Source organism: Mauremys mutica, chromosome 12 (genome assembly GCF_020497125.1).
Source record: "Mauremys mutica isolate MM-2020 ecotype Southern chromosome 12, ASM2049712v1, whole genome shotgun sequence".
Classification (NCBI taxonomy): domain Eukaryota; kingdom Metazoa; phylum Chordata; order Testudines; family Geoemydidae; genus Mauremys; species Mauremys mutica.
Window position 1 is genome coordinate 75,756,854 of NC_059083.1, and position 22,906 is coordinate 75,779,759.

Here is a 22,906-nt window from a genome sequence, read left to right on the forward strand (position 1 = left end):
CGCTGGACCACTCGGTAATTCTCGGGCTGGGGCGGGGGGGGGGCGCAGACCGAGCTTGGCCAGGCACCAGGGAGGAAGCCCCAGTCCAGCTCCTGGGGTCTGATCAGGCCCCCTCGGTGCTGCGTCGTGGAAGCGGGGTGCCCCCTGCCTGGAGGATTCGCCCTCCCCCGTCCCGTCCCTGCCTAACTTGGTGGAGGTCCACAGTCCTCCCCCCAAGCCTGCTACTCATGGGCTGTGTACGTGGAAAGAGAACGAGAGAGCGACCCTCCCCCCCGCCCCCCGACATCATCTCCTGGTGGGCAGGGGTGGAGGAAGGGAAGTGCATGCCCAGGGATCCACTCCCTGAGCCAGGGAGAGGGAAGGAGCCGATCCCCTGGGCGGAGGAAGTGGGGAGAGATGTGCAGGGAATCCCTGGGAAGATAGTGACTAGGGGAGACAGTCCCCTGGGATCCTGTTTCTCGGGGAGAGAAGATGGGTGGGGAAAGCACCATAGGTCAGGACTCTCTGTCTCCCTACTGCCATGCCCCCAAGGAGGGAGAAGATGGAGAGGAGAAAATCCATTCTCCTGCCAGGGGGAGAAGAGCGGAAGAGGCACCTCCACCCAGGGACAAGAATCCATCCAGGGGGGAAAAAAGACACCACTTTCTTGGAGCAGAAGAGTGTTAAAAAGGGGGCACCCACAACTGGTATCCACATCCCGGAGAAGGGAGGATGGGAGCTGTAGGGGTGGAAATGCCCAGATCTCGGTGTAGCAACCCTGCAAATATCTGGATCGGGCACCTCCATCCTGCTGGATCCAGCTAGGTTTTGGTCCCAACCCCTCAAATTCCAATGCCTAACCAGAGAATAGGTTTGGCTGCTCCCACTGTACCAAAAATATCTGGACCCCCAAGGCATCCCAGCACAGAAGTGCCACGTTTTCACTGCCTCAGTAGAGAACAAGTTTTGCCGCTCCTGCCGAGCCTTAAAAATTCCGACCCTGATGCAGTCCAGTGCAACAGCTCCACAAAAACTCAGATCGAGCATCACTTCGCAACAGTCAAAATGTGGGCTCGGATTACAGCGAGAGGCCACTTGTCCGTGTGGGGATTGTAAATTCTTTGCGACAAGGACCATGTGTTCTTTTATTTTTGTTCTGTAGCTAACATATAGTGGGTCTTACCTGTAATATTAATAAATTATAACTATAATATTAAACTAGATGGAAATCTTATCTAAAAAAACCCCCCTAATGACATGCTTTCTGCCAAGAAGGAACGATAGAGACAAGATGGGTGAGGTAATATCTTTTATCAGCCCAACTTCTGTTGGTGAAAAAGACAGCCTTTCCACTTTACACAGCGCTCTTCTTCAGGGAAAGATGTGCTTTAGGGAAATTGATTTGGGGTGGAGTTCATTTCAGTTGCAGAGGATTTCAAAGATGAAAGGAACGCATTTTGAAAACAGAAAGCCTATTGATTTAACAAAGACTCTTTCATATTAACTGCTTCAGTTTAGAACCGTGGGCAGGAGAGATTTCAGAATCTCTGAACCTGACCTTTTGGAAAGGGATTCTTGCAGCTTGCCTACATGGGGGAATTTATCAGCATAATGATGCCAGTATAATTATACCGCTATAATGCCCCATCTGGACACCCTTATGTTGGAGTAAGAGTGTCCACGGGGAAGTTGTAGAGATATAATTATAGCAATATAATTATGCTGGTAAATTTCTCCACGTGGACAAGCCCTTATTCTATGCTCAAGCACAAAACAACATTATAGGTGCATATTCTGGCTTCTATTTTCTTTTGGGGAATGGGAGTGGATCAGGATGTGAAAAGGTTTTCTCCGGGAGAATGCTGATGGGAGAAATGTCTAAACACATTTTCACCATGCTACCGCTGTTTCCCTTTCTCGTGTCTGATCCTAGTAAGCACATCAGTCCTGCCCCTCCTTTCTCTGAATGACGAGTCAGATGACTGGAAAGCAATGCTGATCGGTTGATATGTATTTGCCTTGAGTGAATGTGGCAGCACTAGTTTTGTGCGTTTGAATTAGGGTGTGGGAGGATGAGAGCTACAAACCTCCTGAAATATAGGTCTGATCCAGCGCAGTTCATTTAGATGCTTGCAGGTATTTCTGAGTGAGATTCACAACTGTATTGATTTACTGGGTGTTAGGCACCTAAGTAGCTTTGTAAATCCCCATCCTTTGTGATTGCATTGATCAAGGTTCCAACGCTGAACTGTATTTCAAAGGACAATGTGTTTTTTAAAGAAAAATTTAAAAAAACCTTTGATTAAGTAGATTGTAGAGAGTTCTTTCAGAGCCATTTTTCATTTATGATGTTTGTCAGGGAAGTGCTTAGGATCTCTTAATCCTGGGGGTTATTCAGGCTCCTATATTCTACCTTTTGTGACATCCACATTGAAGTCAGTGTGAATTTGAATCAAAATGTGGGAGCAAAGTTTGCGCTGAAATGAATACAGAATGTCTGCCTTCCTCTGCCCACAGCTGAGACTTTAGAGATTTAAAGAGGCAGTAGATAGAAGAAAAAGACAAAACAATATTTATATTACATGCAAAAATGACGTGAAGAGAACATGATTTAGCTTGCAAAATCAAGCAATCAAAAGTTAGGAAATGCCAGAATTAAGGTTGCCTGTTCAACCTTAATTTGGCCCCCTTGTTCATATGCATTACGGTACAGTCTTTAATTACATGATCACATACTTCACTTTACACGCTTAATACTGTTCTTTTAGTGTAGGTTTTGATTGTTTTATGAATACCAGGTAGCTGGCGTTTACACAGTACTCTGAAGCTGTGAGCAGAACTTTCTATTGAAATCGGGTGGGTTTTGCCTGAATAAGTAATGAGTAAGAGCTTCAGGACTAGCTAGCTCTCAATCACTTTTTAAGTACAGATCACCTGGTTCTTCTTCAGCGCTTAGCCGAACAATCGTTCACCATTTGGTCCGTTCCTGTGCAGCCACAAGGGCTTGAGTCCAACATCGGAGCAGACTTGACACACCCATGTGATAGGGGGTCTGCCTCTGAGCCGCCTCCACCCCTCGACTGGTGGAATTTTATCCCAGATGTTACAAGCCACCCACAGAATGACGTTTGCCAGAATGTCTTGTGGCATTCTTGCAACAAGTCCCAAAAGTGTAAGATGCCGTCTGCAGACAATAGCCCCAGTAGGATGTAGAGCAGAGCCACTGTAAACATCTGCATTATAAATGAAGTCATTCCACTTTATGCCCAATAGACGACGTTGGCATTTTGGGTGGAAAGCCTCCAGCTTTGCCCTGTCTGAGCGGCGCAGTGTCCATGTTACTCAAGCGAACGACAGTACGGAGAGGTTACAGATCAACTGAATGCATTGAAATGTAGTTCAGAGAAGCTGGCTAAGTACAACAGGGGTTTCTCTGCCACTAAACAGTTATTATTTGTATTACCATAACACCTAGGAGCCCTCCTAATGGATCAAGACCCATTGAGTTGGTACTGTACAAGCACTGAACCAACAGACAGTCCACTATCTAAGATAAGAAACATATGGATACAGATGAATAGATAGGGGAGTGCAAGGAAAGAATAAGATGAAATAAAGGAGGGCTCTGAGTTACTACAGAGAATTCTCTCTCAGGTATCTGCCTGGTGGGTCTTGCCCACATGCACAGGGTCTAACTGATCGCAATATTTGGAGTCGGGAAGGAATTTTCCCCCGGGTCAGTTTGGTATAGACCGTGGTGGGGAGGGGAGGGATTTACCTTCCTTTGCAGCATGGGGGCTGGGTCACTTGCAGGTTTTAACTAGTGTAAACAGTGAATTCTCTGTAATTGGAAGTCTTTAAATCACGATTTGAGGAAGACAGCAGTGACTCAGCCAGAGGTTATGGGTCTATTAGAGGAGTGGGTGGGTGAGATTCCGTGGCCTGCGTTGTGCAGTAGGTCAGACTAGATGATCAAGATGGTCCCTTCTGGCCTTAGAGTCTATGAGTCAGCACACCAGTCGCTTATCCATTGTCAATTATTTTTCAGGCATTAGAGAAAAGCAGAGTTTTAAAAGAGGGATTTGAAGGAGGATGAGGTAGTTTTGTGGATGTTTTGGGGGAGTTCCTCTTAAGGGGCAGCATGGATGAAAGTTTGGAAGAGAGTTTTTAACTGCATGGATGAATGGATACAAAGAAGTGTGAGTCAAAGATGACCCCCAGGTTATGGGCTTGAGTGCCAGGCATATGATTTGGATGCACTGGAAAGGGAATAATTGGGGTGGGGGAGGGGAACACCTTAAAACTCATCTACATGAACAGCATGGCATTTAAACTCAACAAGGAAATGTAAAGAATCAGCCTGCATGACAGTTAGACAAGAAGATACTGCTCACCAAAAACCTTACCTGCAGGAGAAAATCTAAAACCCTGTCAGGACTGAAAGATGACCTGCAGCATTTCAGGTTTATAGATTGTAGGGTCATCATCTAAAGAACAAACAAAAACCCTTCATACCCTGAAACAAAGAGCAGCAAATGAAATGCAAAGAATGAGGAATGTGAACACACATGCGATTTTGATTTTCTAATGCTACTGCTTAGCACTTAAACGGGGCTTTCCATCTTCAAAGCACTGTACAACCATCTGCTAACAGAGCCTCCCAACGAGCCTGTGAAGTAGAAGCTGCTGTTATTGCCATTGAAAGTAATGGTCCGAATGGCAGCCTTACTCCATCTTCGCACAGCCCTTACTTAGGCAAAATCCTGTTGATTTTTGCCTGAGTAAAAACCAAGCAAGGACTACAGGCCTTGGCTCTGTATTTGCATTTGTGGTCATCGGGTTTCCTGAGTTTTATTCCCACCTCTGCCACAGGCTTCCTGTGTGAGCTGTAGGGGGAGGGAAATTGATCTAAGTTACGCAACGGTGTCTTCACTGATGCTCCCCCATCGACTCTGCCTCTCGCGCTGGTGGAGTACTGGAGTCGACGGGAGAGTGCTCGGCGGTCGATTTATCATGTCTAGACTAGTACATCGATCCAGTGGGTAATGTAGACAAGGCCATGTCTACACTAGAGAGCTTACAGCTAGACAGCTGTCCCGATGCAGCTGCACTGCTGTACGATCTCTCATGTAGCTGCTCTAGGCCGATGGGAGAGAGCTCTCCCATCTACATAATCAAACCACTCACAACGAGCGGCGCTTCTGTCGGCGTAACTTATGGTGCTCAGTGGGGGTGGTTTTTTTCACACCCCTGAGTGGCATAAGTTATACTGACAAAAGTGGTAGTATAGACATAGCCTAAGTCACTTACCCACTCTGTGCCTCTGGTTCTCCACCTGTAATAGAGGGTAATGCAGGGGTAGGCAACCTAAGGCACGCGTGCCGCAGGCGGCACACGAGCTGGTTTTCAGCGGCATTCACACTGCCTGGGTCCTGGCCACTGGTCTGGGGGGCTCTGCATTTTAATTTAATTTTAAATGAAGCTTCTTAAACATTTTAAAAAGCTTATTTACTTTACACACAACAGTAGTGTAGTTATATATTTTAGACTTATAGAAAGAGACCCTCTAAAAACGTTAAAATGTATTACTGGCACACGAAACCTTAAATTAGAATGACTAAATGAAGACTCGGCACACCACTTCTGAAAGGTTGCCGACCCCTGGGGTAATGCTTTCCTATCTCCGAAAGTCATTACATTTGGGAAGTAGTCAGATGCTAAGACAGCAGGGAGGGCCACAGAAATGCCTATGAGCAAATGAAAGGGGGGGATTTTCAAAATCAAAAATGGGAGTTGGGTGCACAAGGCTTGCTTTGACTTTCCGTGGAAGTTAGGTGCCTAACCGTGCCTCTAGTAAACTCCCCTTAAGTGAAAATCTTTCTATTAGGGATAGCAGAACCAGTTTAGGTGAAATCCAAAGACAAATGAATCATCAGCCTCCCCCCAGACATTTAAGTTTAATAAACTTCAATACATTTTTCATTTAAAAAGAGATCTGTGCACCCCTGCGCTTTGTGGCAGAGCAGGAGTGAGATACCGAAGCAGCAGAAGACAGGTATTTTAAACCTGGCGGAGCATTTATTACTATGCTTAATTATTAGAATGACCATAGCACCTAGGCACCCTGGTCACGGATCAGCACCCCAGCGTTCAGGGAGCTCCAGTCCAGTAAGTGTGCAACTCCTGGATGCTACGGAACTGTGCTCCTCAGGTGCCCCCAGCACAGAGAAGGAATTAGAAAGCAGGATAAGGTGGGATGAGACCACAGTTTTCCAGCCACATGGATCCACCAGCCAATCTTCCCCAGTAAGGGTGACATGTAGCAGCTGCAGAGTATCACAGAGGAGTTCTGCTGTCATTCCAATGTCTGAGAATGAGGATTCCTGTGGGACTCCTCATTTTGTGGCCCAGTAATTCAGTGCTGGGCCAAAGAAAGGATTTGGCCCATAGAAAGTAGAAATGAATTAGAAGAGCCAGTTTATAAAATACAGTATCCATATAATACAAACCCAAATGCGGCTGTGCATGGGATTGGTTTTCCCACTACACTTTTTGCATGGAAAGCCATTGTTTATGGTACAAAGGGCCTTAATTCTGAGTGTGTGAGAAATAGGTGAGACCGTTACACAGAGCTGCAGCCGAAGCAGACAGTTTCTGCCCATCCTCCCCTTTTCCCCCCCAGTTTTAAAATGGAAAACTCTGTACTCGTTTAAATGCATGAAGTGGATTCTGACAGAGCTAATACGATATTCCACTACAGAAAGCTGGTGGAGTATTTTACTCTGAAGTTTGACCCTAGTGATTTTCTAAGGATTTTGCATCCAATAGACCCAATCATAGAATAATCTCTGTTCGTGGTGGGAGGAAGGCAAAAGCGTTTAAAGTTTTCAATAGAGAAAAGCATGTAGACTTTGCTTAAATGCAAAATCCCTATGACCCCCGTATGTAGAAAAGTGTGTCTGTTATGTAATCTCTGGTTTGCAGACTTAGAAAATGACCCTTTGCTTATAAGATTACTTACAGCCTTATGCTCTCACTGACCTCAATGGCAAAACTCTGGCTGTGTGTAGGATCAGGCTCATTGTTATTATTGATAACATCCTAAATTTCCATGGCATTTCAAGGCCCCATTGTGCTAAACACTGTACAGACACAGGAAGCAACAACGTCTGGCCTGAGGAATCGAGAAAAGAGTTTACAATATATACACCGATATATACAATAAATATTTGTCACTTTATAAAGATAGAAACTTGAATGCCTTCAAATGCCATGATGTTCAGATTCAAATCCTGCCCTAACCCTTCTGTTTCTGAACTGAAAATAAATTGTTTTTGGAATCCAATTTGGATACATCCAAAATCTTGTCAGAGCAGCCATCTTCATGAGGTTTTATCCAAAGTCTGCAGCCATATCACAAGGATAGCAAAATGCAAAGATTTTCACCATTGAACATACCTACCTCCACCCGCAAATGAATGCCACATCCCTACAAGCAGAATTTGACCCTGAGGGAGTATGACATGAAGCTTTTCTTACCTAAGATCTAAAAATCCAGAATGTTCCTTAAAGATATTTTTGCAAATGGTATGAGCTGGGACTTGCTTGAATTTTTCTCTGAATGAAAATCATTGCTTCATCGAATAAAGCTTTTGATGTAGATACAGTCTGACCATCATCAAAGCCTAAGACAGACTTTTCTCTTTATTCTGCCTTGCCCTTTCCAAGCTTTTAGCTGTATGCCTGCTGTGTGTGAGAGAATGAGTTTTAACATCTAAGAATACCCTGAAGCTATAAGCACACCAGTGTAATTGACTATTGTCATCCCCCGTGGACCTTGATATCTTTCCTATCTAATTTGATGCCAGTTATTAGGGGGGGAAAATCTTTAAACATTTAATTGTAATTATACCACATATAAAGAGATGAAAAATGTTTTATGTATCATGGGCTGCATCTTGTGCAGTGTCAGATAGCCTCCTTTTATATCTGGAATAATGATGGGATTCAGCTCTGAAACTGAACCTTTAACAGTGGGTTTTCACTGCTGCACACTTTTCTGAAGTGAGGAAGTCTGCAGAATGACCCTTGGAGGCAAATCAACATAGAAAATATAAAATGAAAGGTAAATGGTATCGGGTACATAACACATATTTAAATGGTAAAGTCACTAAAGCTATTCATAGAATTACAGGCTTGGCCATACTCACGCAGAAAGGCTATAGCATAGTCACGGATGGAACCCATCTCTCCAGTGCCTTACGCACAAGACCATTCGCTACTTCTCGTTTTATTACATTCATAATGTCTTGCAAAGTGCCTTTCATCTGAGGGGATTCCACACTCTACAGAGCACCACCACTGAACTGCAGGCAGGCAGGCAGGTCACCACCATCTCTCACACATCTATCTAGGCTAGGAAGTGAAGATTTTATGGGAAGATTTAGAAGTCAGAAGCCCTTTTCCTTGTCCCATCCAAAATGTCACTTAATAGTTTTCTGACTCTCATCTTGGGGTGAGGAGACAAAAACAATCACTGCAGAGGAAAAATATAGTTGATCATTTGCCATGTGACAGAAAACATCATATCCTCAATTCTATAGTTTCTTTTACTATATTAAATATGCTGAGGATTTAATCATGGAAGGCAAGACAACATACCTGCTTTCTAATAAATGCAACATACTCAGAAGCGACTCTGATTCTTCCATACTAACATCATAATTAGTTTCCCAAGAAGCCAGATGCTACTATTGGAAAAAGTAGCTGCCAAGGCTTGTCAGCCAAGCCTAGAAATTGATATCCAAGAGTGATAGGATGAGACAGGCTTGATGGCAATGCTGCTCTGTCTATAAGAATTCTATTTTTTTCCATTCTTTAAAATTGAAAAATATTTTTGCTAGAGACTTGCGTGAAAAATCAAAAAGTTAAAACCAATGTGTAAGCAGCATCTGTGTATTGTATTCCTGTAAAAACACACAGAGGATTTTGATTATTTTACAGTACATAGGTCGGTGTATCTTTTTTATAGTATTGACAGGTAAGGGAGAATACTGTTAATTTGTTTGCTTGATCATCTTTTGAGACGTGATGGGTCACATTAGTTGGCTTGCTAATTAATACATAAAATATCAAGGGACCTCACATTAAAAATGTAGAATGCACTAATAATGCACACATTTCACAAGTCTGCATGTCGCCAGTTCTTTGTGCTCTTTATCCATTATGCATAACTGCTTCTCTTACCTCTTAAGGTACTATTTTAAGAGATTTACCCCTTAGTTAAGCCACAGTTTGATTGTAGGTACTGTGGCAGAGCTCTGACCTTGCTCCTGTGGGTCCTGCGCTTCTAGGCGGTTTATGCTGCCTCAGTGCCTCACTGTAACTCTCCACGTAGCCCTTCTCTCTCTAGGGCCAGGGTTACAGTCTACTGAGCCCTTTTCATCATAGGCTGCAAGGAGGTTGGGGAGAGAACTCCCACAGTTTCTGTTCAGCCTCTTGTCCTGACAGGGACCTGACTTCCCCTCCCAGGAGCTGTTCCTGTAGTGGTGGGTTGGGGGGAACCCGGGCCCGCCCTCTACTCCGGGTTCCAGCCCAGGGATCCTAATGGTAGCAGTTGTTGGCAGCCAACCTTTCACTGCCAGAGTTGCTACATTTCCCTGGGCCACTTCCCCACAGCTCTCCTGCTTCTCCCTCCTTCACCCTTACCTTAGGGCTCCTTTAATGATGTTTTAGGGTGTCTTCAGTAACCAGCCCTTCAGCCGCACTTCCGCTCCCCTGGCTCCCTGACTCCCCTGCCTGACTGGAGTGAGCCCTTTTTATAATATCAGTAGGGCCTTAATTAGAGTCAGGTGGTCACATTAACTGAATGGCCTCACCTGACTCTTTACAGCTTAATTAGAGTCAGGTGTTCTCATTAGCCTGGAGCAGCCCCTGCTCTGGTCAGTCAGGGAACAGAAAACTGTTAATCCAGTGGCCAGTATATCTGCCTTCTGCTATTCTGCTGTACCCAACTGGCCTGGGTCTATCACATAACTCATGGCTGGAAAATTCATTGCATCCTGAAATAGTACATTTAACAATAAAATGTCAGGAGCACAAGTTCAAAGTGTGATTGAGGGGGTTGGGAAGATGATACAAAAGGGAGCAAGAGCACAGGGATAACAAGACTATGGTCTCGATCCTGCAATGAGCTTCAATGGGCACAGGGATGTGCATAAGTTTAAAAAGTGGTAACTTAAAAATGGTAACTTAAAAAGCAACATTGAAGGTCGCTGTCCAAGTCTGTCATCTACTCTGTGGCTTCTGGTGACAGAAGGAATCAAGGCTGTCCCTTCAGGGGGATGCGGTAGCCAGATGAGACTCGCTGTATGTTTCCATCACATCAGACACAGCTCCTGCATTGGGGTGAATATCTCAATATCTTTATGACAATGGAAACCAGGTAAGGCTGAGCTGACTGAGGCTTAATCCAAACAAGACTGAAGTGATGTTGGCAGGCACGGGATGGGCGCTAACACTGGAACAAGCAGCATTCACTCCCATAGGAAGTTAACAGGATTTGCCATGGGGAATGATGGCCCTTGACTCCACTCCCCTATCCAGATGGCCACTCCCCACTAACACACACACACAATGCTTGTGCAGAGCGGGATTGTGTGCTGAGTGCAAAGAAGATGGTGACTCTTGGGCTCTCTCCCCTTCCACTTGTATCCATGGCTTGAAGTGGTTTCCATCGTATACAGGGTTTGCCGTTTGGTTCAATGGCTCTCAGCACCCCCACTATACAAATTGTTCCAGCGCCCCTTCTCGTACCAGGCAGATTTGGCCAATATTTGTGCCCCTTCAGCACCTGTCAATGAAAGTTGAGGATCTGGCCCCTTGTTTTAAAGTTCACAATGAACAAGACTTATGCTGCTGCATGTTTTTTTAATACACTTGCATCACAGCACGGCCTAAAATGCTGGCAACTGAAAATGGGAACTATATAGGGGTTACTTCCCGAATCCTTGGATTCAAAAGAACCACTTTTGGTCATGCCACACAAATAAAGACACATTTAGCGTCTTTAATGTACTTAAAATAAATCTTATTTCAAACAAATGTTCTTCCTCTCTAGACCTAAGGGAAAGCCTTCTGCAGCATGGTACAGTGATGCTGACTGAAATCACATGAAGTGTAAAATGAGCCAATCTGTTGCAAAGCTTAGCATCTGTATCACTGGCCTGCCTAGAGAGTGGAGGAGAATTACCATAGTCCAATGAAAGGAAATAGCTTGCTGCACACACAACTGCATTTTAACCATTTTAAAAAGGCCTTCAAAGTGAACATATTGGAAGGTAGATTGAGAGATGCACATTTTTAGGCTAAGTCTTAAATATTTATATCAATCAGGGTACAATTCTACATCACATTTTATCTTTTAATCTGTCTAAAGTAACTTCCCAGGAGAGACGGTTGAATAATTTCAAGCCAGATAATACTGTATTTGAAGGGAAATTCTGCAGCACTGCCAGAGAGCAGAAAGGATTTTTGATTAGAGCCTCAGCCAGATATTCATCAGAGATGTGTTCTCTAGGGAGCATGCGCCTGTATCACACTTTGAAAAGCACTATAAACTCTTAGTCCATTAAGGAGGAAATTGCAAAGTAAAAGTAAAAGCAGGCATTATTTCTAAGCTGGTTAGTGAGCACACAATGCTGCAATCATCAGAATCCAGGTTCAGACAAACACTCTAAAGATAGGATGCAGATCTAAGATCTCCCCAACTTTCTGTTCCTCTCAGCTCTGCAGAACTGGGCTTAGAATTCTCCTTGGAACAATCTTGTGAGATATCTGGAACTTTTGCCCCTGATCATGAGTACAAATTCCCAAGAATAGCCTGTGGAGAATGAAGGAATTTGGTGTATCATTTTTTATCAAGATCACATGCCCCTTAGGTTATCTGTTTCCTATTAACCTACCTGCCTGCCAGGAGTTAAACAAAAGGAGGTTGTTCAGGGAGAAGCCAACAGGAAATAAAACAGTGACACAGACAGGCATCCTGGAGGAAACTATGGAAAAGCTGTTGGGGAATACCCCCATCTGACTCCGTCCAGGCTAGAATGGTTTACTCTTCCCAAGGATCAAAGGGAATCCTAAACCCAGAAGTATTAGCCTCAGGAAGGAGGGTGAGTGGCTTGTCAGAAGATGGATGCTGACAGCTTGATAGAAACAGAGGGAGCAAGCTGCCAGCAGAAGAGGCTGGCTCTGCCAACTCAGATGGGAATACGCTGGACCTCCCTGAGCTGTCGGCAGAGAGGTTGAATTTAGGTAAGGAAGTCTGCACCTAAGCTTTTCCTTCTGCTAACCCATTTTCTGAAATGCTTGTACTTTCAAAGGATGAATAAATAATGCTTTGTTTTGAAGATGTTGTTTCTATGTCACTGCAAATATAGGCTGCTGTCACTGGTTTCCGAAGCAGCCAAACCGGAGTTGGCTCGCTGTTGTTAACGTGGTGGGGAACAAAGGGGACTGCACCCCAGAGATCCACTCTAGCGCAGCTGGACTGCATGGTTCTCCCCAAAGTGAAGAAGCCAGGCCTGTCACTTACAGGGTGCACTCCAGAGGGTTCTAAGGTGCAGTTTGCCCTGTAGCCATGACACAGCCTCTCGTGCATGTTCAGCATTTTCTAATTTGGTCACAGTGCAAAATCAACAAGGGGTGGTTCTTGATGTGGTGATAGGGATGGGGATAAAATTTCAGAATCTTAAAAAAAGTTAATTTGAGTCATCTTCTAAGACTAGGAAAAGTTAAGGAGACAGAGGTGGGTCTCAGCTACCAAATGAGGTCATGTTCTGGTCCAAACTTCTCCAAAGTTCAGAGGTGTTTGGAGCTGCAGTTTTGGTCCAACCCATTGTACACACAGGAATCAGCATCAAAGTTTGTATCCAGCTCTGAACTCAATTCCCCATAGTTTCAGGTGAGTCACATCTGGAATTTTGGCTCCTGGCCTCTTTCTCTCTGGAGGTTTCTTGGTTAATTGCTCCTCTGTCTATTTGATTCAGTAGGTTTTTGTGACAGTGAGACCAGCCAGGGAGGGAGAGATACTTGGTGAGGACAAGTGCTGGCTCTAGTCCTGCTTCCATTGAAATCAATGGGAGTTCTGCCATTGCCTTCTGTGGGAGCAGGACCAGTACCTACATTTTGTTTAAATAAGCTCATTAAAACTTCTCCAAATCAAAGAGTTTGGGTCATCTGGCAGTTTTTGCTTTCCTGGCTCTGCTTTTAATTTATTCATAAAGTAAGAAGATAAACTGGCAATGATTTGATCCAGCCACCCTCACTCATCTGAGCATCCCCACTGCAGAGACAAGGTGGCGGAGGTGATAGCTTTTATTGGACCAAGTTCTGTTGGTGAGAGACAAGCTTTCGGGCTACACAGAGCTCTCCTTGGAATGGGCCCAAAGACTGCCCATGAAACTTACTTGAAAGCCATCTGAACACACATGAAAACTGGATTGAAGAGAACAAAGCCTCAGATATGCTGATGGGGAGAGACCCAGTCAGCCAGAAAGGCAAGAGTTGATGCACACAGACACACAAATAACCAGAAGTAAACAGAGCTACATTATGAACTGAAGACCTTCTGCTTCCAAAGTAAGCCTACAAGATAGGATAAGGATGCAGCTGACCAAGATACCATCATATAATTAATCCACATTATCCTGACAATTCTTTCCAGACAGAAAATAAGATCTATACTTCCCAGTTCCTGCAAACTATAATTCCAATTCCATCAAATATATTCTCCCTGCTTAAAATCTCCCTGCAGTTTCAGATAGCTATGGTATTCTTCTTTACAAATTGTATTGCTGTGCCCTGTTGACAATTTCTATCACATCCCCACCTCCCAGAGACAGATACATTTTAGGGATCGACAAAGTGATCTCTGGATGTATCAGTTTGTAAAGCACTTTGAGACAATTTAGGGTGCAAACAACTATCTAAGTGTAGATTATTATGTTTAACAAAGGGTAGATAATTATGTGCAAGAAACCTAAACTGCTGTGAGACAGTTTGGCTTAAAATTTTAAAAAAATAGAGACTTGTATGAAACAAATCATTGATATTCTATTTCTGTCTATATTTCACTTCATAAATATCTAGATGTAGCATGTCTCTCAAAATTATGATGGTTTTATTTTGCTGTTATGTTGCTTTAAAAACAGGTAACAGCAGGACTAGCTCTGAGTTTTTTTATTAGGCTATTTGGCGGAGACATTAGACTTTGATGTGCAATATATTGATAATTTAAAAATCGTTAACATTATAAATATGGTACATACTTTGATACACAGTAAATATAATGCTTGATCCACCGGCTGTCATGCTAGGCAATAAAAATGACCAAATACAAGATTGAGGAATATGGTAAACGTATCTAGAGAGAGAGATGTGAAATGCTGCCATTAAAAATAAATACAAAGCTTCACATTGACTGTGTGTAATAATCAATCATGATTTCTCCTCAATGCAGAGTGTGAAACTGTGGCCCCTTGAAGTCAAGGGCAAGACTCCCGGAGGTTTCCGTGAGATCAGAATTTCATCCTGAGCTTTTCAAACAACGTTGGCACCCCTAGAACTGATTCTCTCCCTCTTTACAGCCCTTCATATATCACTTGTTGTCTTAAGGCCGGATCTTATCACACTTACTCATGTTGAGTAGAATCTTACTCCGTGGGGAACCCCATTGAAGTCATTTGTTTGGGGCAAGGCGCGTCTCTTTGTTTATGTTTGTGCAGCACCTTTGTAAGCTAAGCACTATGTGGCTTCAATGCCATTACTGTATTGCATCCTCAGATTCACCCTCCAGTGTTTTGGGGGGCACCTGCACATACAGCAGAGGCAGTTGCATCATGTGGGGATGTGGTTTTGAATTTTCCCAAACACTTTCCTACAACAGTCCACTGACTTGGGTTGCTCCTGGGCTGAGGAGAAACCACTGCTCAGGCCTCGGTTGGGTGTAAAGAAACACTTTTTTTATTTGCCTGTCACCCTCTTCAGGCAGAGAAATATCTGAAGCCACCTCCCTCCTCAACCGCAGGCAAGTCAGCACTAGCAAAGCACAAGGACTATTGTCCCACGTCAGGCCTACCTTCCCTCAGAGAGGCTCTGACAGGCAGCCATCTCTTAATCCGTTCCTCACCCCAACCAGGCCTCTCCGATAGAGCAAGAGCTGGAAATCTCTTCTCCTTCCCAATCCGCCACATCTGAGGTGGACTTTCCTCTTTTAACTCTACCCTTCAAGCCTGACACCTGTGGGACAGGGCAGAGTAAGCCTACGGCAGCTCATTAACCCTTTTTGGGACAGTGTGGCGTTTGAAATCCCCATCACGAGTCACTAAACCATATACCATGAATGCTGGAAATTATATAAGGTAATTAAATGGAGCAGCCAATCTCCTGCAAAAGTGAACCAGACCAAAAGCCACACAAAAAATAAATCTAGTGATTTAAATTGCCAAAAACTCTTCAAAGGACACAGTGCAAAACTGCAGAAACCTTGACAGAATAAGCAGCTCTCAGGCAAAATGCTATTTTCTTGCTGTACCCAATAATCTTGTTGCAGAGTAATGATGAACATGGTAAAGGGACTTTGGAGGATTACACAAATCCACAAACAATCTTGCAGTCACACTTGAAATTCTCAAACAAAGCCATGAATCACTTCAAGTGATTCAGTCACTAGTGATAGATTCATCAAAGAAACAGGTGGTTTCACCAGGTCTGTACTGTCAATGTTAGCAGCAGCCTGCATGCAAATTGTACAGAAGCAGAAAGCACACTACATAGATTCATGGGCAGCAGCCTTTTCCTATACGTAAGTTAAATGGATGATGTTGTTAGCAAGGTATCAAAGAAAGTATTTTTTAAAACATAGGGCCAGTTTCTCTGCCCAAACCTGACCCCTTTGTACCACTCTGGGGTCCAGCCGATATAGGTAACTCCTATGCCTCTAGCCTCTCTGCTGCAGCATAGGTGGTGTGTTGGGGCAGGAGGGGCACGGCCAGAACTGGCTTTTCTCAGCTGGCAGATACTCTGCTGAGGGAGGAGGGGGCATTACCAGTAGTCTTCGGTTGGAGAAGCCCATGTATTAATGCTCATCTGAGACTGGAGATTCGATACAGCAGAGAATCTGGGCTGTGATTTTCAATCTGATAGTTACCCTCTAAATCTGCTTTGATTTCCTCATCTGTGAAAGGAGGGCTTTGATCCCTCCCTCCCTGCTTCACATGTGCGTTGGAAGGGTTAACGAGATAACATTCGGAAAGGCCCAAGTCACCTCATATGCATTGTACCAACATTGTTGCGTTTGTAAGTCCCTTTAAAGTGCACTCAGAAAACTGGAGCTTGTGCCCCAGAGAGTTTAAGTCACATCAGCTTGGAACAAAAGCTGTTTTTGGAGAGAGGAGACAAATTACATTGATCCAATAGCTACAGCAGCAGGAGTTGTGAAAAGCCTGGACAAAATACTTAGTGTGGAAAAAAGGAGCTTTGTATTGCCACTGCGGCTCTTGGCACCCTCTTTCCTCTGCCTTTTCCAAGAGATCCCCGGGGAAAGGGGATGGAATACTCGGGGACATGTTTTAAATCCTGCTAATACAGTATCAGCATCTTATCCACAAAAACACTCATCCCATTCCTGTGAAAACAGGCAATAAACACAAATGTGTGGCGATGGCACTCCTAAGACTACATGAGATGGATCAGAAATTCAAAGCCCCTCCCACAGGGCTCATTCTCAGACTAATGAGAACACACACCAGCTTTTCAATCCCCCAAATCATTCCCGCCTGAACCATAGTTTAGACAGACCCATCCAAATGGGGCAGTCTGGGTGGAAAAGATTATTTAATGAGTATTGGCTGATGCTAGACGCCCATATTTACACAGGCTGGGGGGGTGCAGTGCCAGAAGTCATTGCAATTGGAAAGAAACTAATTACGTGTGAGCTTTTTGTTTAGACAGATGACACTGTTTTATTTACAATACTCTGCATATCTGAGGTGTTCTGGAGGTGGAATTGGGCATAAGTGCTTCTTGCACAACGGCAGCGCTCCAGAGACCACTCAGGATTGCCTGAGTGTCTGGCAGCTGTGCAGAATCCCTCTCATTGAAGGACTAAAAATATCACAAATATCCATTTAGATGTCAAGTTTACAGTAATGGGCTGAGGACACACAGCCCCCCCTTTATAGGAGCTGCTGGATCTCTAAAACTAGCTGTCAAAAGATAATGCCAAGTTTCTAGGTGACAGTTTAAGGTAATTTCAAATATTTTATGAGAGGCTTTGGGGAATGCAAAATCTGTCAGAGCAGGTCCTTGTGTGGGGCAATTGGTGTCATTACAGGAGGGAAGCTACATCCTCCATCTTGAAAGGTTTCAGAGTAGCAGCTGTGTTAGTCTGTATCTGCAAAAAGAACGGGAGTACTTGCAGGGGTGGCTCTAGACATTTCGCCACCCCAAGCACGGCGGCATGCCGCGGGGGGGGGGGCGCTCTGCCAGTCGGGACCCTGCAGGAGGTCCACCGGAGCCACGGGACCAGCGGACCCTCCGCAGGCGTGCCTGCGTGAGGTCCACCGGAGCCGCCTGCCGCCCTCCTGGCGACCGGCAGAGCGCCCCCCGTGGCATGCCGCCCCAAGCACGCGCTTGGCGTGCTGGGGCCTGGAGCCACCCCTGAGTACTTGTGGCACCTTAGAGACTAACAAATTTATTTGAGCATAAGCTTTCGTGGGCTACAGCTCACTTCTTGAAAGGTGGTGCTCAGGGCTAGAGGCAGACCAGAGAACTGCAGACAGCAGGTTCTAGTTACTGTGTTCTACCATGGTTAAATGACAAGGGTTTAATTGTTAAATAAGCACCTTCAATGCCTTACGGAGAAGAACACCACAACCATATCCAGCGTCCCTGAGTATATCACAATCAGTGGAACTGGAGTCACAGGGCCAGTGTTCCCTGGAGAGACTTTTATTAAGGGGATGGTAGTGGGAACAGGAAATATAGAGAGTTAGGCTGGAAGCAAATTAGCCTCCTGGATAGAACCATCCACGGGATTTAATAAAGTTCCAATTGTTCAAATTAATCTGCATTCAGCTTCATCTTTTTGAATGGAACGCTAAGGTCAAAGAACGTCTTGTTCTAGACTGTGCTCGCTTGTGCATACATAAACACTCCTATTTTCTAGGACATTGATGTTTTCAGGGTCAGGGAACTCTAATGCTTTGCTCTTTCTTTAGCAGTGTAGCAGCATTTCTCACCTGGGGTGCACATTTAGCCTCATTCTCACAGTATTAACTGGCAATGCCAAATCACAGCTGTAGATTAAAACAACATCCTGTTTACCGGAGAAAGAGGAAATAGAAATCAAGAGATTATTTACTCTGCTTACCTAGCTTAGAGAAATTTGCACTGGTTTAACTATGTCAATAGAGCTGGTTGAAACAAAATAGTTAAAATCTCACAAATTTTCTCCACAATTTTTTACTATTTTTTCCAAAACCAAAAAAATTCCAATCAGCTCTGCAGCTGTTTGAAAACCCAAACAAAGCTTAGCGAAAATTGAGTCAAAGCTTCTTTTTAGTTGAAAATTGACATTTCAATGACAATTTTCATTGAAAACTTGACATTCAGATTCCCTATTGTGCCTGTGCTGCCCCAGCTCAAAACGCCAGGGCAGCTTACTCTAGTCAGGTGTCTATTCTAGAAGCTTGATCCAGTGCAGCTATAAAGATGGTGCAAACATGGGGGTCTTACTCATGCATAGAAACAGCTACCGGGAGCGATGAATTCTGAAAGCACATATCACAAAGTATGAAGTTTGGTAGCTTTATTCTTTAGGCTCCCAGCATTGTCCGAGCATACAGCAGTTTCTCGGAGTTGCTAACCTCACTCTAGTTTCCCCAACTGTCTGTGAGTTCTGCTTCCAGGTTGGGCTGCTTTAATTTAGTCCAACTGTTAAGTGTTTGCCCTGTGTAGAAAGGTATCACTTCAAGCCACATCTCCTTCAGGCATAGCTAATAATTGTCCTAGCCCTCCCTCCTTTGGGCCAGAATGACCTTGGCCTTAGTGCAGGTTCACAGGGGTGAGGGTAGGACAACAAGTGTACAAGATACCTCACCCCAGATTTCACACCTTGGGCAAGGGCCAGTCACAGCCTCTGTGCTTGGGGAGCGCAAAACCGCAGCTGCAAAATTTGAGGCATAGTTGAGGCCATTTTGAAAAATCGAATGGAACAATCGTTTCTTCCTGAATCCTTTCAAAAGGCAGAACTGAGAACATGTTCTCATAGGGATTCCTTTACAGGGTGAGGGCATGCATAAGTCATGTACACATACCACACACACACAGACAGTGTGGATCCTAAGTGGGGTTGGAACCCCAGGCCCTCAGTATCAACAGACATAGGACACTACTACTTCTGACAACAAAAAATTACTACAAGACCCCAGGAGGGGGGATCGAAGCCTGAGCCTGCCCAAACCTTGCCATCCCAGGGGGAGGGGGAGGGTGGCAAAATCAAAGCCCCACCTCCCCAGGCAGGGGCCCTGTAACCTGAGCCCTGTCACCCAGGGCTGAAGAACTCAGGCTTGGACCCTGAGCCCCAGCAAGCTTGCCCTGGCGACCCCATTAAAATGGGGTCATGACCCACATTGGGGTCCTGACCCACAGTTTGAGAAACGCTGCACCAGAACCCTGGGCTCTGTGTGGGTGGCGGTGTCCTCCTGCATGCATTCTTTGCGGGATTGAGGTATAGGCCTGTCTATTAGGCACAGTTGGATCAGAGAGGACCACATCTTTTCCATGTTCAAATCCATTTGGAATTATCCTGGGTGAAAGTCAACAGGACTTGTGCGCCTAAATCACAGCAGTGCTTTAGAAAATCCCACCTAATATTTTCAGTTAAGGGAAAAGCTTTCAAGAAGGTTACTTAAGAGTTATGTAAATGGGCAGAAACTGTTGGATATAAGATTGAACATTTCCAGCCTCAGAATTGTATTGAGGCATATTTTCATTTATACCACCTTGAGTTATCACTGGGCAAATTTGTGACCTTGCTGTTCACCTCAGATTTACAGAACTGACTAAAGATGTCCTGAACATCTTTGTAATTATGAGATTATCCAGCTACCTCTAAGCACAGCAATTTATTCCCTGCTTGCTGTGTGCAGTACCTATTCAGTTAGTGATCCCACATCCCTTGCTCAACTGAAAATATATCTCCAAACACACCACTTGATTACATTTAATCACCGTAGCTTGTGTTGCCAGTGAGATTAAATTAAAGAGAGTGAGTTTTCCTGGTAGTACATATTTTGTTACCTTTATCTCTCCAGGAACCAGACTGCCAGCTGGTCCATCTTTATTTAAATATCTTCTTCATTTGGCAGCCTCTAAAACTGACACAAACAGAAAACTTTAAAATTCCCCCTAACTGACCATTGTCAGAGGTTTTATACGATGAATAAACGTGCTTTTCTTCAACAGACTCCATTAGAACATTTAAGCAGCCCAAAGAAAGTCCCACAGAACCACTGCTTGCATTAGAATGAATAATCTGATCACGACACACATGACTTGCTCTGCTTTTGCTGAACCTGACGCAGCTGTTGCAGTGAGTCACCGTATTTCAGGCACAATAAGGGGCAGATCCTCAGGCTCAGATAGTGTAAATGGCCATCGCTCCATTGACTTTGTTGGAGTCAGTGGTGACCATTTACACCAGCTGAGGATCTGCCCCTAGTTCCCTGCACATGGCTGGACAGAAACTGAGACCCAGAAATTTCCCAGAAACTGAGACCCAGGTGATGAAACTGTAGTGACAACCTCTGAATCATGCTTTTCACCAGGGGGCAGATAGGCCATTAAAAATAGCTCTACCAAAACTAGAATGCAACAAGCAGTTGAGTTTTGTCCATTATGGACCTCAGAAAGCCATGCCAATAGCTCTTTCAAATAGTTATGTTGCTTAACTCCATGGCTGAGAGGATGATGATGGTTCAGTGAGCCAAAGCACAGAGCTAGGAGACAGGAATGCCTGATGTGTAAGCGGAAGGAAAGACAAGGTTAAACATGCCAATTCTGATTGTCTCTTGACGATGACATTTGAGCTGGGCACTGAATTAATGTTATGGGAAGAACTTCTAGGGAACCTATTGGGTGGAATAAGCAAATCAACGGGGGCTACAGATGTTCCTTTGCATTTAATGGTAACATGTTCAGCCGGTTTCCCAATAAAACCGGCTCTTGAGTGTTTTTTCCTAATCAGACCTCTCAGCAAACTTCTGAAGTGCCTGTAACAGCAAAACTCGTATGTGGAAGATACAAGAAAGAAGGAAGCACCATGCTCTTGCATTAAGTTTTGAGTCACTGAGCCGTGCCTCATCCAGGCCTGATCATTTTGCTTTTGCCAGTATCATCATCACCAAGGCAAACCCCAAAGGGCCATGGCTTCCTTGCAGAGCAAACTCCACCCAGATCAATCTCTAACTAGGTCCTTAAGATGGTTTGCTGGATGTTCAGTTTATGTCTGTCACTGCTGATCTTAAAGCTTTTGGCATCCGTGTGATTACCAGCCATGTAGTGGTAACGCCTGGTAAACATGCTTTGTAATTCATCGATCTTCTAGCTTAAGAAGAAAACTGCCAGCACTGAACCAGTGCTGATGAAAACAGTGGGTACGTTCAGCTACAAATATCCTCATTGGTGATCTTGCCCTGCCGCTTCATGTGGAGCGGCTGATGAAGACGATGAGAATCGAAAATGTCAACCTGGTGCTCTTCAGCCTTGCTCAGTGCCCACATTTCACTGACATATAACAGAGTTGGTATAATCATGGTTCCTTAGCATCACAGCTTCGTAGTAAGCTTAATGTCCCAACATCTCCACAAAAGGCTCCAGAACATGGCAGTGGCCTGCTGCTATAGGACCATCCAATTGCTTTTACCAATATGGTTAGGTGGCTATTATGATACCCATATTTAACTGGGGCATAGAACTGAAATTATTTGCCTGAGGCCCCAGAAGTCAGTGGCAGAGCTAGGATTAGAGTTCTGGACTTTCTGACTCTGCTTATTCCTTCAGACCACTCAGCCTCCTTGTATTCTCCCACCCACATATACCTATCTTCTTCAGAGCCTTAACCATCTCTGACACACCTAACCTTTTCCTTCGAGTGCCAGTGTGAGATGTAAAGAAAATATATCTCCCTACAGCTCCTGGTATTAGCAAGTGATTCTCCGATTTGCTTTTCCAATGCCTGATAATTTTGCAGCCAGAGAATGCAAAGGGGTGAGCCTCATTTTCTTCTCATTTGAAAACTGAATAGTTGTCCCTTAAGGTAGAGCTCAAGATTTATCTTTATTTTGTCAAATAGATACTAACACTAATTAATGATGTCTGAATAAGGGAGGGCTAAACAGAATTTAAGGCTAGGCAATACATATTGTCTCAAGAAGACATGTCGAGTGATCAAACTGACAGCAAGTTCTCTGCGTTTTCAGAACATTCACTTTAAAATCTTTTTGTTGGTGGGCATTATTAATGTTGAAAATTAATAAAATCTTTAAAAATGGGTTTGCCTATTAATAACCTGCTCTCTCAAACTTATATGAGTAGCCTTTACTCTGGTAAGTAGCCCCCTTGAATTCATGTGAGTAAGGACTCCTTAGGTTGTTTATGCATTCAGAGTTCATGCATAATTTCCATTCAAAAAATGGTAAATTTCAGCTAATTTTTCAACACTTTATTTTTCAACTGAAATTATGTGTGTGCATTGCCAAAAAAAAGTTCATAAGAAGCTGACTGGGAGCATATTTTCCCCTATAGAAAGATCTATAGAATTTCATTAAGAATGATAGCATTTCTACACACTTTTTAAACTAACCTA